This window comes from Bos mutus, chromosome 9 (assembly GCF_027580195.1).
Source record: "Bos mutus isolate GX-2022 chromosome 9, NWIPB_WYAK_1.1, whole genome shotgun sequence".
Lineage (NCBI taxonomy): Eukaryota > Metazoa > Chordata > Mammalia > Artiodactyla > Bovidae > Bos > Bos mutus.
In genome coordinates, this window is record NC_091625.1 from 75,010,588 (window position 1) to 75,022,268 (window position 11,681).

Genomic DNA, 11,681 nt, shown 5'->3' on the forward strand with positions numbered 1-11,681 from the left:
AGGTGAAATTTTCCCTCTCTGTCCTTGGCTGCCCACCCTCTCCATGCTTGTCTTGGGAATAAAGAGGTCAGAGAGGATGATCTCATAAATGTCTGATGATTTTAAAATAGGTTTGCTCTCCCTTAAGAGGGGAAGACATTTGTATCACCTGTATTCTAGGTTGATGATAAAACTATCTTGTAAAATTGGTTAATTATGCTGGGTTTCAACTGTTTACTACGCTGGTAACAAGGGTTTGCAGGGAGGTCCAAGGGGAAGAAATTGGTGATGAAGGAGGCCTCGACTTACAGCTTTTACTTAGCAGTAAAATCTGAAGCCTGGAAAAACCTCAATATTGCCCAATTACGTAAAACCAAGTTAATATTTCTTGCACTGTCAATATTTAAAAGCCACTTGGTGGACCATGTTGGCACACCTATATTTTGTAGTTTGTAAGGAAACAACTGTGGTCACATTTACAGTATTCCATTGGATAATGTGCTTCCAAGTCAAGATGTGCTGTTTCTCACTGATCATATTTACAGACGTGTTTGCATCCAGTTCAGTTCAGTTCAGTTCAGTTGCTCAGTTGTGCCTGACTCTCTGCAACCCCATGGACTGCACTATGCTAGGCTTCCCTGTCCATCATCAATTCCTGGAGCTTGCTCAAACTCATGTCCATCGAGATGGTACATCCAGATCAGATCAGATCAGTTGCTCAGTCGTGTCCGACTCTTTGCAACTCCATGAATCGCAGCACGCCAGGCCTCCCTGTCCATCACCAACTCCCGGAGTTCACTCAGACTCACGTCCATCGAGTCAGTGATGCCATCCAGCCATCTCATCCTCTGTCATCCCCTTCTCCTCCTGCCCCCAATCCCTCCCAGCATCAGAGTCTTTTCCAATGAGTCAACTCTTCACATGAGGTGGCCAGGGTACTGGAGTTTCAGCTTTAGCGTCATTCCTTCCAAAGAAATCCCAGGGCTGATCTCCTTCAGAATGGACTGGTTGGATCTCCTTGCAGTCCAAGGGACTCTCAAGAGTTTTCTCCAACACCACAGTTCAAAAGCATCAATTCTTCGGCACTCAGCCTTCTTCACAGTCCAACTCTCACATCCATCCATGACCACAGGAAAAACCATAGCCTTGACTAGATGAACCTTTGTTGGCAAAGTAATGTCTCTGCTTTTGAATATGCTATCTAGGTTGGTCTAACTTTCCTTCCAAGGAGTAAGCGTCTTTTAATTTCATGGCTGCAGTCACCATCTGCAGTGATTTTGAAGCCCCCAAAAATAAAGTCTGACACTGTTTCCACTGTTTCCCCATCTATTTCCCATGAAGTGATGGGACCAGATGCCATGATCTTCATTTTCTGAATGTTGAGCTTTAAGCCAACTTTTTCACTCTCCTCTTTCACTTTCATCAAGAGGCTTTTTAGTTCCTCTTCATTTTCTGCCATAAGGGTGGTGTCATCTGCATATCTGAGGTTGTTGATATTTCTCCCGGCAATCTTGATTCCAGCTTGTGTTTCTTCCAGTCCAGCGTTTCTCATGATGTACTCTGCATATAAGTTAAATAAGCAGGGTGACAATATACAGCCTTGACGAACTCCTTTTCCTATTTGGAACCAGTCTGTTGTTCCATGTCCAGTTCTAACTGTTGCTTCCTGACCTGCATACAAATTTCTCAAGAGGCAGATCAGGTGTTCTGATATTCCCATCTATTTCAGAATTTTCCACAGAGTGCCCCCTAAAAGTTAAAATGAAATCTTGGAAGAAAGGAGGCAACTCATTTTCCTCACCTCCTTCTCTTTTTAAAAACCTTCTCTTTGAATTTAATGTTTTTACATGATGATTATTTCCCTCTAATACTTAAATATTTTTCAAAATTACTCTGAAGTCTTCAGTGACTCCTTTCTGTATCAGAGACATACTTTGCAGCAGCCCCTTCTCTTATTCATTGTAACGATCCGACCTCCATACTGACATACATCTCAACTATGATCAGAGGGATGCTATCTTTCAAAAATAAACCAAAGAGAAATGTAGTTAGCCAAATCTAATTAAGAGAATCCATTTAACATTGTGATGTAGTAGAAACAAACAAATTTCTTTTCTTGCCTCACTGATATTTACAAGTTACTTGAAGCCATTTTCAGACACCTCTGTTTGCTGCAAGCATAGGTAACAGCTGGGTAACGTTTATAGCATTCCATTCGATAATATACTTCAGAGTCCAGGTTTAGGATTTCAGATCTGTATTTTATAGGCATATGTGCCTCCAGATATCAGAAGACTTTAAAGTGAGATAAAATCATAAAAAAGAAAGCATATCATTCTACCACAAATTTTTTTTTAACTTTTTTTCTTTTGCAAGTCAAGTATTACTATTAGTATGATAGCTCTTTTTTATATTGCTTCAATTTTGAATACTCTTAAGATCTTAAACCATTCTCCTTCCTACGAAAGTCATTCTTAGCAGTTTCTTTCCATACCTACCCCATAGTACAAAAATGCAACCTTGAAAACAATGGAAAACAAATTTTTTTTTGAAAACAACTTTTAATATGAAATACTGTTGAATTTTATGATGAGCCTTATTGAATTCTCCAGTTTTTGAGCAGAATGTGTTGGGAAAAGCATGGTCTGTGGATTCTGACCCACCTTTGTTCAAGCATATTTCAGTTAGATACCCCTGCACTTGACCTCAGTGAGCCTTGCTTTACTCTTTCATAACATGGATAAAACAATCCCAATTTACAGGGTTGTTTCAAGGATTAAATGAGAATGACTGTAATAGCTAATATTCATAAAGGAATTTCTACATGCTAAAAACAGTCAGGGAGGAAAACCTTTTCCTCTGTCCTCTTAGGTTCTGTGTCTGGGTACCTGTGAATGTAACCGAGAAAGACAGATTAACAGGAGAGAAGGAATACACATTTATTAATATTTTACATGCACAGGAATTCACAGGAAAGAAGTGAAACTCAAAGGAGGGGTTAGACTTGGGAGCTTATGTAACATTTTGACACACAAAAGAGGGTTTGGATTTCAAGGGACTGTAAATTGTGGGGAAGTGACTAGGAAATATATGGGGGAACTAGTGGAAGACACAGGTTATTTTAGTAAGGTTTGTTTATGCAGAGTCATCTTGGTTGGTTTTGACTCTCTCTGATAATAAAGGTCACTTTCCTCATTTTGGAATAGGAGTGTGGGGAGAACTTAAGCTACCTTCACAAACGGAAATTTATGCCTGCATGCAGGCAAGTAAGGGGAAGGCAGAGAAGTCTTCCTTTTTCTGTTGAGTCTTAATTTCCTTTAGCTTAAAATAATCTTTATGCCAAATTGGCGTATTTGTGGATGAAACATCCTGATTCCTTTCAGTACTGTGCAGAGAGCTTTATGCAGACCAAGTGTCCTTGGAAAAGGTGCAGCATTAATTAGGGCAGAGAAATATGAATGTCCCTTCCTATGTCATTACACATTTTCCTAAGAGTGACTTTTGATTAGAACATAATAGTCTAAAAAAAAAAAAAACATAATAGTCTAAAGGACACGTCCTAGTGTACTTTGACATTTCCCTATTGTTGAAGAGCATTCAGATGGTTTCCACTCTTTGTTTTGCTATTAAACACTGCAGTGAATATCACTGTGCCTGAATTTGTATCTGCATTTTGGAATTTTCACCCTTAGTATGAGGCCCCAAAATAAAATTAATGTGTCAAAGGATTCGAACGCTTTGAAGCCAATTTGCTTTCCAGATTGATTGCCCTATTTATTGATCTTATTCCATCCTTGCTATTGTAATTTAATCTTTTTGCAGTTGATAGGTGCGGAATGTTCTTTGTTTCAACTGAAGTTTTTAACATTACTAATGAATTGAGCAATAAAAATTTACTGAAAACTGTGTTTTCTCTGTTGAGAACTGTTTATTTATGTCTTTTTCCTATGTATCTGTTGCTTTGGTGTTTTCCTCATTAATCCCAGGACTTCTTCATATGTTAAGATTATTAACTCTGTTTTTCATTATCTGTTAACAACAACAAAAAAAATCACACCATGCTGTTTGACTTTTAATTCAGTTTGTGTTAAATTTGATGATTGAGAAAATTTAAAGTTTAATGGAGTAAAATCTATCAATCTGTTTCTACTGTAACTTATTCCCTTGTTTTTATGATCTAAAAGTCTTTACCTTCCAGAGATCAGAAAAAAATTGTTAAAGTGTATTCTTCCAAGTTTATTTTTGGTTTAAGTTTTTTCCATTTAGTTCTTTGGTAATCTAGAATTTGTTTTGATGTGTGGTGTAAGGGGAAGATCAGAGTATTCTTTGGTCTGTACCATAAGATAGGGCCCACAGAACTTGGGTCCCATTAAAAATAAATGAACAAGACATCTAAAACAAGACGCGCAAAGCCAAGTAATCAATTAATGGATTTTTTTTCTTGGAAAAAAAATCTGTCTTTACAAAAGAAAGAAACTTAGAAAATTTTTTTTGTAACCTTAGGTTTAACTTAAGATTTAAAAACACAAGAAAGTCTCTTTTTTTATCTTAATTATTGAAGGCATACAAAACATTGTGTTATGTTGCTTCACTCGTGTCCAAGTCTTTGCGACCCTATGGACCATAGCCCACCAGGCTCCTCTGTCCATCGGATTCTCCAGGCAAGAATACTGGGGTGGGTTGCTATTTCCTTCTCCAGCAAAACATTACTTTTACCTTATTCTAGAAAATCCACTTGAATAAACTCAGGGAGATAGTGAAGGACAGGGGAGCCTGGCATGCGGCCGCCCATGGGGTCACAAAGAGTCAGCTATGACTTAGCGAATGAACAACAACAAAGAAAATTTGTATCTTGGTATGTAAAAACTCTGAAACTTACATACCTGTATCTATATCTCTTATATCTATATCTAGTCTTTATTATCTACAGATATACATACATTCCTCGTTTGGCCTTCTCAACTTCTAAGGACTTGCTGGGTTAATTCTCTCCTGCCACACTGTAAGTTAAGACCTCAGGAGGGTATCCTGATTGAGATTGAAGCATATACATAAATAAATCCCCAGCCAATGCTTGATTTGAATAGATATATGGGAGTTGGGGATGGAATTGACCAGATGCTGGACCATATGATAAACACAGAGGGTCATGGTGTGGTATAAAAACTGGGCATTTATATGGTACAGCTGGCTGTGCATAATCTTCTACTAATTTATAAGGCAGGAGCATCTGGTCTCTAGCTGCTGCTCTTTCCAATTTTCTAACGGCCTTCTCCTTGAGTCTCTTGTTTAATCGAGCAGCTCCCCCTGCCCAACAAACAAGCTGCGGGAAAGAAGGGGGGTGGTCACACCAGGGAAAAACAACACGGTCCTGAATCTGCCTTTCAGAGAAGAGGGCCAGAAATAACTCCAGGAAGATTCTTGGTCTCATTCTGAATAAGACTTCTTTCTTGGCTGGTAGCATTTTGAACACGGTCTTTTACATGGAGCATCTTGGTTGCTATCATTGGGCAGGGTCTTCCACTATAAGGAGAAGTTTCTCTTTGTCCCTTATCCTATTAGAGGAGAATTTAGGTCAAATGAAAGCCTCATATTGCTTTCAACCAGTATTAGTATTAGTTTCTGTTTAATTTGAATTGACTAGCATTACTGGGGACTCTGCAGGCAAAATTGGGAAGCAGGATCTATGACTCACTCCTCACCCTACCCCCTCCCCTCAAAACATACCTTTGAGGGAATCTGCCTCCCTACTCACTGTTCTTTCCTTTGTTATATTTTTTTCTTCCTACCTCCTGCCAGAACGAGGTGGGGTAATGGAGGTGGCATATGCTTTATTACCTACTAGACTAAGATCAGCATTCTACTCCTTATCTACCTAAACCCACTCATGTATTAGGCGATGAAGGTTTAGAATATTTTTATTTTAAAAGAGACTTCTATCATTGATTTCAAAACATTCAAAGAAATGAGCATCTTCATGATGAAATTGTGTTTCCTGAGATGCATGGATCATATAGTTTAAAGAAAAGAAGCTCTTTAACTTCAAATAATGCTATTTGGGAAGAAACCCACTGGTCTAGGCTTTAGAAGAACTTTAGTCCTGATTTTGCCACGCATAGCTTTGTGATGTTGGTCATGTCACTTAGCTTCTCTGAGTCTCTGTTTCCAGAATATTATGGTGGGGGTAATAAGACCACAACTCATTTTACAAGAATATCTTTTAAGATGTAAGACATTAGGCAAATATAAGTGACTATGATTAGATCCATGGACATGTAGAGTATTAGAGCTATACATAATTTATTTAACCGTGTCCCTGACAATTCCTTCTCACCCCCTCCTTCAGCTTTAGCCATTTCTTCTGGGGCTGTGTGCTGTCCTTGATGTCCTTGATGTCCTTGATGTCCTGTGATCTTCCCACCATGCCCTACTCCAACCTAACACTACCTTCACTGATGGCACCCTGAGTTTTTATGTAGTGAATATTTTTAACTCCTCTGATCTTAAGAATCACTTGGGGTGCTCTCCTGGTGATTCTGAGTCAGAAGGTTTGCGGAGGAGTCTGTTGATCTGTATATTTAACCAAAGTCCCAGGTGATTTTTATGATCACTTGAGTCTGAGATACATGAATTCAATAAACATGAAAGTAGAAAGATGTCCTCAAGATCATTTAAGCCAGTGGTACTCAAAGAATGTCTTTCCAACCAGGAGCATCAGTATCATCAGGGACTTGTTGGAAGTGTCAATTATTGACCCTCTGTTGAGTAGAAACCCTGGAGGGGAACCCACTGACTTGCACTGTAACAAGCCCTCCAGAGATTCTCACATAGGCTAAAGTTCCAGACCACTGGCTTACACCAGCCCTTTCCTGTTGTCCTCGATTTTACAGATGAGAAATGTTGATACTCTCTTCTCTCATGTTGGGACCTTGAGTGCTGATGGAAGGACAGTACCGCAATCCCTAGATGATTGTGAACAGGGTGAGATGACAGAAGGTAGGGAGCCACTGGGGATGGCGCATCAGTGAGTGTGGTCCTTAACTCTCTCTACCTCCAGAGTGAGGTCTTGCCTGTGCAAATAAGGAATCATGTTTACCAAGGAGATTGCTGAAAGACAAAATCTTCTGGAGAGCCACGTCCCTGTGGTAAACCAGAGCCTGGTGTTACCAGTGACTCCCCACCTAAGAAATCCCCTGAGAACCCAGAAACCAAGGAGCCCCAGTTCCCTCCAGAGAAAGACATGCTTCACCCTTGGAGAAGTTTCAGCTCTGCTTTCGGTGGTTAGTCTCTGCTCATTCTCAGGGTGGTTGATGAACGAATTCTAATTAGTGCTGCCTAAGAGTCATCTGAAATTGTAACCTACTGGTGGACACTAATGCGGTTAGATCACACATCTTCTTACATCACAGTGGTGAGGATGAGTGAGTGTTCAGCAGCTAGTTCACACATTTTTGATAAGTGCAAAACCAGTGTTCTGAACTTTAGTCATTGACTACAATTTTCACAGTGTTTTCAATATTCAAGTACAATATGTTCTATTATTTAATACTTTTTATCTACTGAACTTTAGAAACTCTTTAAAAATAGTTTTGAACTTTTAAAAAAATTATGAAGATAGTACAGAGGTTTCCCATATACCTACACCTAATTTCCCTTATTATTATCTGATGTTGGTAATATATACTTGTCATAATGAATGACCCAATCATGATACCTTATTATTAATTAAAGTCCATGCTTTATTCAGAAATCCTTAATTTTAACTTAATGTCCTTTTTTTTTCTGTTTCTTGATCCCATTTAGGATATCACATTCAATTTAGTTGTCATATTATATCTGGGTTCTAACCCAGACCTATTGAACAGTGAACTGATGCAAAATGATGATACTCTGTGTCATGTTATTGCCATGAGTGTTAAAGCTCTTTGTCTCTGACCCAGGAGTCTCATATCTGCTGTCAGCATTGAAAAAATATTGACAAGCTAATTTGGTGCTTCTAATTGGAGTAAACTATCAGATCTCTTACAGTTTTTGAAAACTTTGTGTTATACAATTGAGATAGTCAAAAGAATATGGAATATATTAAATTTATAGATATAGAGAATAATTCACTTAAATTGTAAAAGCCCTCTTAAAAGTGATTATTTAAAGATTGCCAGATTTATAAACAGAGTAATAAGGTTTATAAGTTGAACTGAGAAACAAAGAATAATAAGGGATTTGAATTTGTCATTCTCATAAATCAAGTATTAATTGAAAACAATCCAAATATCCTCTGAATAGTTTTTTTTTTCCTGGAAAAAAAGCCATTGCTAAGGATGTCATAAAACTCATGTTTTATATCATAAAACTCATGTGTGTGCTTAGTCACTCAGTCATGTCCGACTCTGAGGCCCCATGGACTGTAGCCTGCCAGGCTTCCCTGTCCATGAAATTTTCCAGGCAAGAATACTGGGGTGGATTGCCGTTTTCTACTCTAGGGAATCTTCTGGACCCAGGGATAGAACCAGTGTCTTCTGCATCTCCTGCATTGACAGGCAGATTCTTTACCACTAATGCCACCTGGGAAGCTCCATAGAACTCATACAAATAATCCCAAGCTTGATCTTGGGTTGCTGTCCTATGAGAACCCATCCTAGAAATGAATTTATGCCATGAACTCTTGCCTCAACCCTATTTTGAGAACACTCTCTAAAATTCCTCCTCATCAAAGTGGGCATGCCCTTTTCACATTCCCAATGTCTCTCCCTCCATCCTTTAAAGAAAATCTGGGATGGGACTTCTGGGCTTGACCACTATCCAAGGAGAACAAACAATGCCTACAAAATGACAGTTGAGTTGGAAGAAGAAACAATTACTCTAGGAGAGCTCTCTGCTCAGAGCTGCCCTCAAGCTGTTCTCTGCTTATCTCCATTATTACAACTTTGTCAAGAGTGGCTTGCTCTCTCACACTAACTTATGGAGAAGAATAGGCAGCAGCTTGTACAAAATGATAAGAAAAGCTCCCCCTCCTGTCCTCCTCACCACTTCTCCCATGATCTTAGTGGTTCTACTCTTGTTTCATTAAATTATCTGACAAATATGAACTGAACATCTGCCGTGCATTGGTTTTGTTCTAGAGAATGAAGAGACAGCTGTGGGAACAAAACCAAACCAAACAAAATGAGAGCCCTAGTGGAGGAGGGAAAGATAAACAATTAACAAGACAAATAAGTAAACTACAGTGCATCAAATGGTTTAAGTGCTGTGGGGGAAAATGAGGAGCAGAGAGAATTGTAATGGGTAGTTTGCAACTTTAGACTGAATGATGAGGGAAACCTGAGTGGTAAGGCAACGTTCCAGTAAATACTTGCTAGAGGTGATGGCATGAGCCTATGGCTTTCTAGCACTGCTCTCCATGAAGCAGCTGGTATAGAGGCCTCGGGGCAAGAGCATTTTCATTCTAGGGCCAAGCAGCAGAGTCAGTGTACTGGAGCAGAGTGAGAATAGCTGAAATCAGGAAATGAGGTCTGAGAGATTATGAGCTAAGAAATTAGATCATCCAGGGTCTTGGGGACCATGAGAAGAACTTTGGTTGTTTTTTTTACCTTTATGAGATGGGGAGACACTGGAGGATTAGGAGCAGAAGAGTGACATGATCTAATTTACATTTAGAAGATCACCCGGCTATCCTGCTGAGACCAGACGAGAGCGAGGCAGGAGCAAAGAGGAAGACTAGCCAGGTGGCTCTAGAAATCATCCAGATGAGAAAGGCTGTTGGCCTGGAATAAGGTAGTTGTGAGAAATGTTGTATTTTGGAGTTTAGATCCAAGAGAATTTACTGACAGATTGAATATGGAATGTGACTGAAACAGGGGAAAAAAAGATGGCTCCAGAGTTTTTGGCCTGAGAACCTGTAAGTGTGGAATTGCCATTTGATCGTAGGGCCAGATCAGTGATAAACTTCCCTAGTGGCTCAGATGATAAGGAATCTGCCTCCAATTCAGGAGACTGGGATTCAATCCTGGGTTGGAAATATCCCCTGGAGAAGGAAATGGCAACCCACTCCTGGAGAATTTCCATGGACAGGGGAGTCTGGTGGGCTACAGTGCATGGGTTCGCAAAGAGTCAGACATGACTGAGCAGCTAAGACTTTCACTTTTCTTTTTCAAGATCAATGAATGCCTCAAGTCCTGCTCAACTCTGCTCCGTTCTGGCTGGAACTTAGTGTGGGTCTAGCAAGTCTAATTAGGATTTCGTCTGACAGGCTTCACAAGTCTATCCTTCAAAAACCCAAATAATAGATACTTCAAAATGCAAAGCAAAAAAATTAGAAGATTTATTGAAAGGGATATATATATAGTTGACTCATTTTGCTATAAGTAGAAACTAACACAACTTGGTAAAGTAACTATATTCCAATAAAAATTCATTTAAAAAATAGATTTATTGAGCCCTGAAGTCTACAGGCTCTATAATGGAATTGTTGGCAATCTCTGGGAGGGCTCGTGCCCAGGGGCACCTCCCAGCATTGCTGCTGCTGGTGCTGCTGTCCCCAAGGTGAGTTGCTGCTGACTCATGTCTCCGCAGGAGACCCTCCAACATAACAGGGACTGGTTAAGTATGCTGAGCCCACTGATTGCTCCTCCCAGTCAACAGCCAGCAGAGCAGCATCAGGATTCTTCTAGAACCTTGAGTGCTCAATGTAAAGAAGACGTGAGTGTGGAAGAGGACAAGGGAGTGCTGACTCTGTTGTATGACGTGTGTCTGAACTGTTACTTTGATCCCCAGACTGGGAAATGCTATGAGTTAGTGTAATGCCTCCTTCCAGGGCAAAGAATGGCCACTCCAGGTGGAGGAGGATAGCAGTTCTGACTCTGCTAAGTTGGCATCACAATGAGTGTCTTGGGCAGGCCCATGGAATTAAAAGGAGCCTGGCTCAGTGGAAAAGAATCCACCTGCCAGTGCAGAAGACACAAGAGGTGTGGGTTCAGTCCCTGGGTCAGGAAAATCCCCCTGGAGCAGGAAATGGCAACTCACTCCAGTATTCTTGCCTGGAAAATTCCATGGACAGAGGAGCCTGGAGGGCTACAGTCCAGGGGGTTACAAAGAGTCAGACACGATTGAGCAACTGAGCACTGAGCAAAAGAAATGAAGTTAGTTTGTACATAATGTTCAATGTTAAGACTACCTACATTCTTTTTGTGTATGGAGGTGTTTTTTATAACTGTGAAGGAATTAATACAGAGACAAGATTATAAAAAAGTTTATTGATTGAAATAGTGTAACAATATATTCCGAATACAATGAAGAATATGACATATCTTTGTTACAACGTATTTTATAGTTGCTTAAGAATGCCCAAGCCATATGGCTAAGTGTGAAAGCAAAAACAAAGTATAGCAAACATGAAACAAAACTTGATTCTAGCTAATAACGTTCATGAGGCAACCATAACTTTTTTAAGCCAGACGTTAGGACTATTGAACTTCAGAAACTTAAATGCTGTTGGCCATGTATAATCCTTACTCCCAACCCATCCCATTGCTGTTAATTGCCCCTGAAAAGGACAGTAAGCCCCCCAGAAAAGCATAATTCAAAAACACAGATTAAAGTAACTTTAGTTTTGAGACGTATGCTCAAATTCGCTTTTTATAACTTTATAGAAAAGCAGTAAGGCTAATTCTCTAGCTCTTTCTCTCTTACTATCTCCCTCCTTGCAT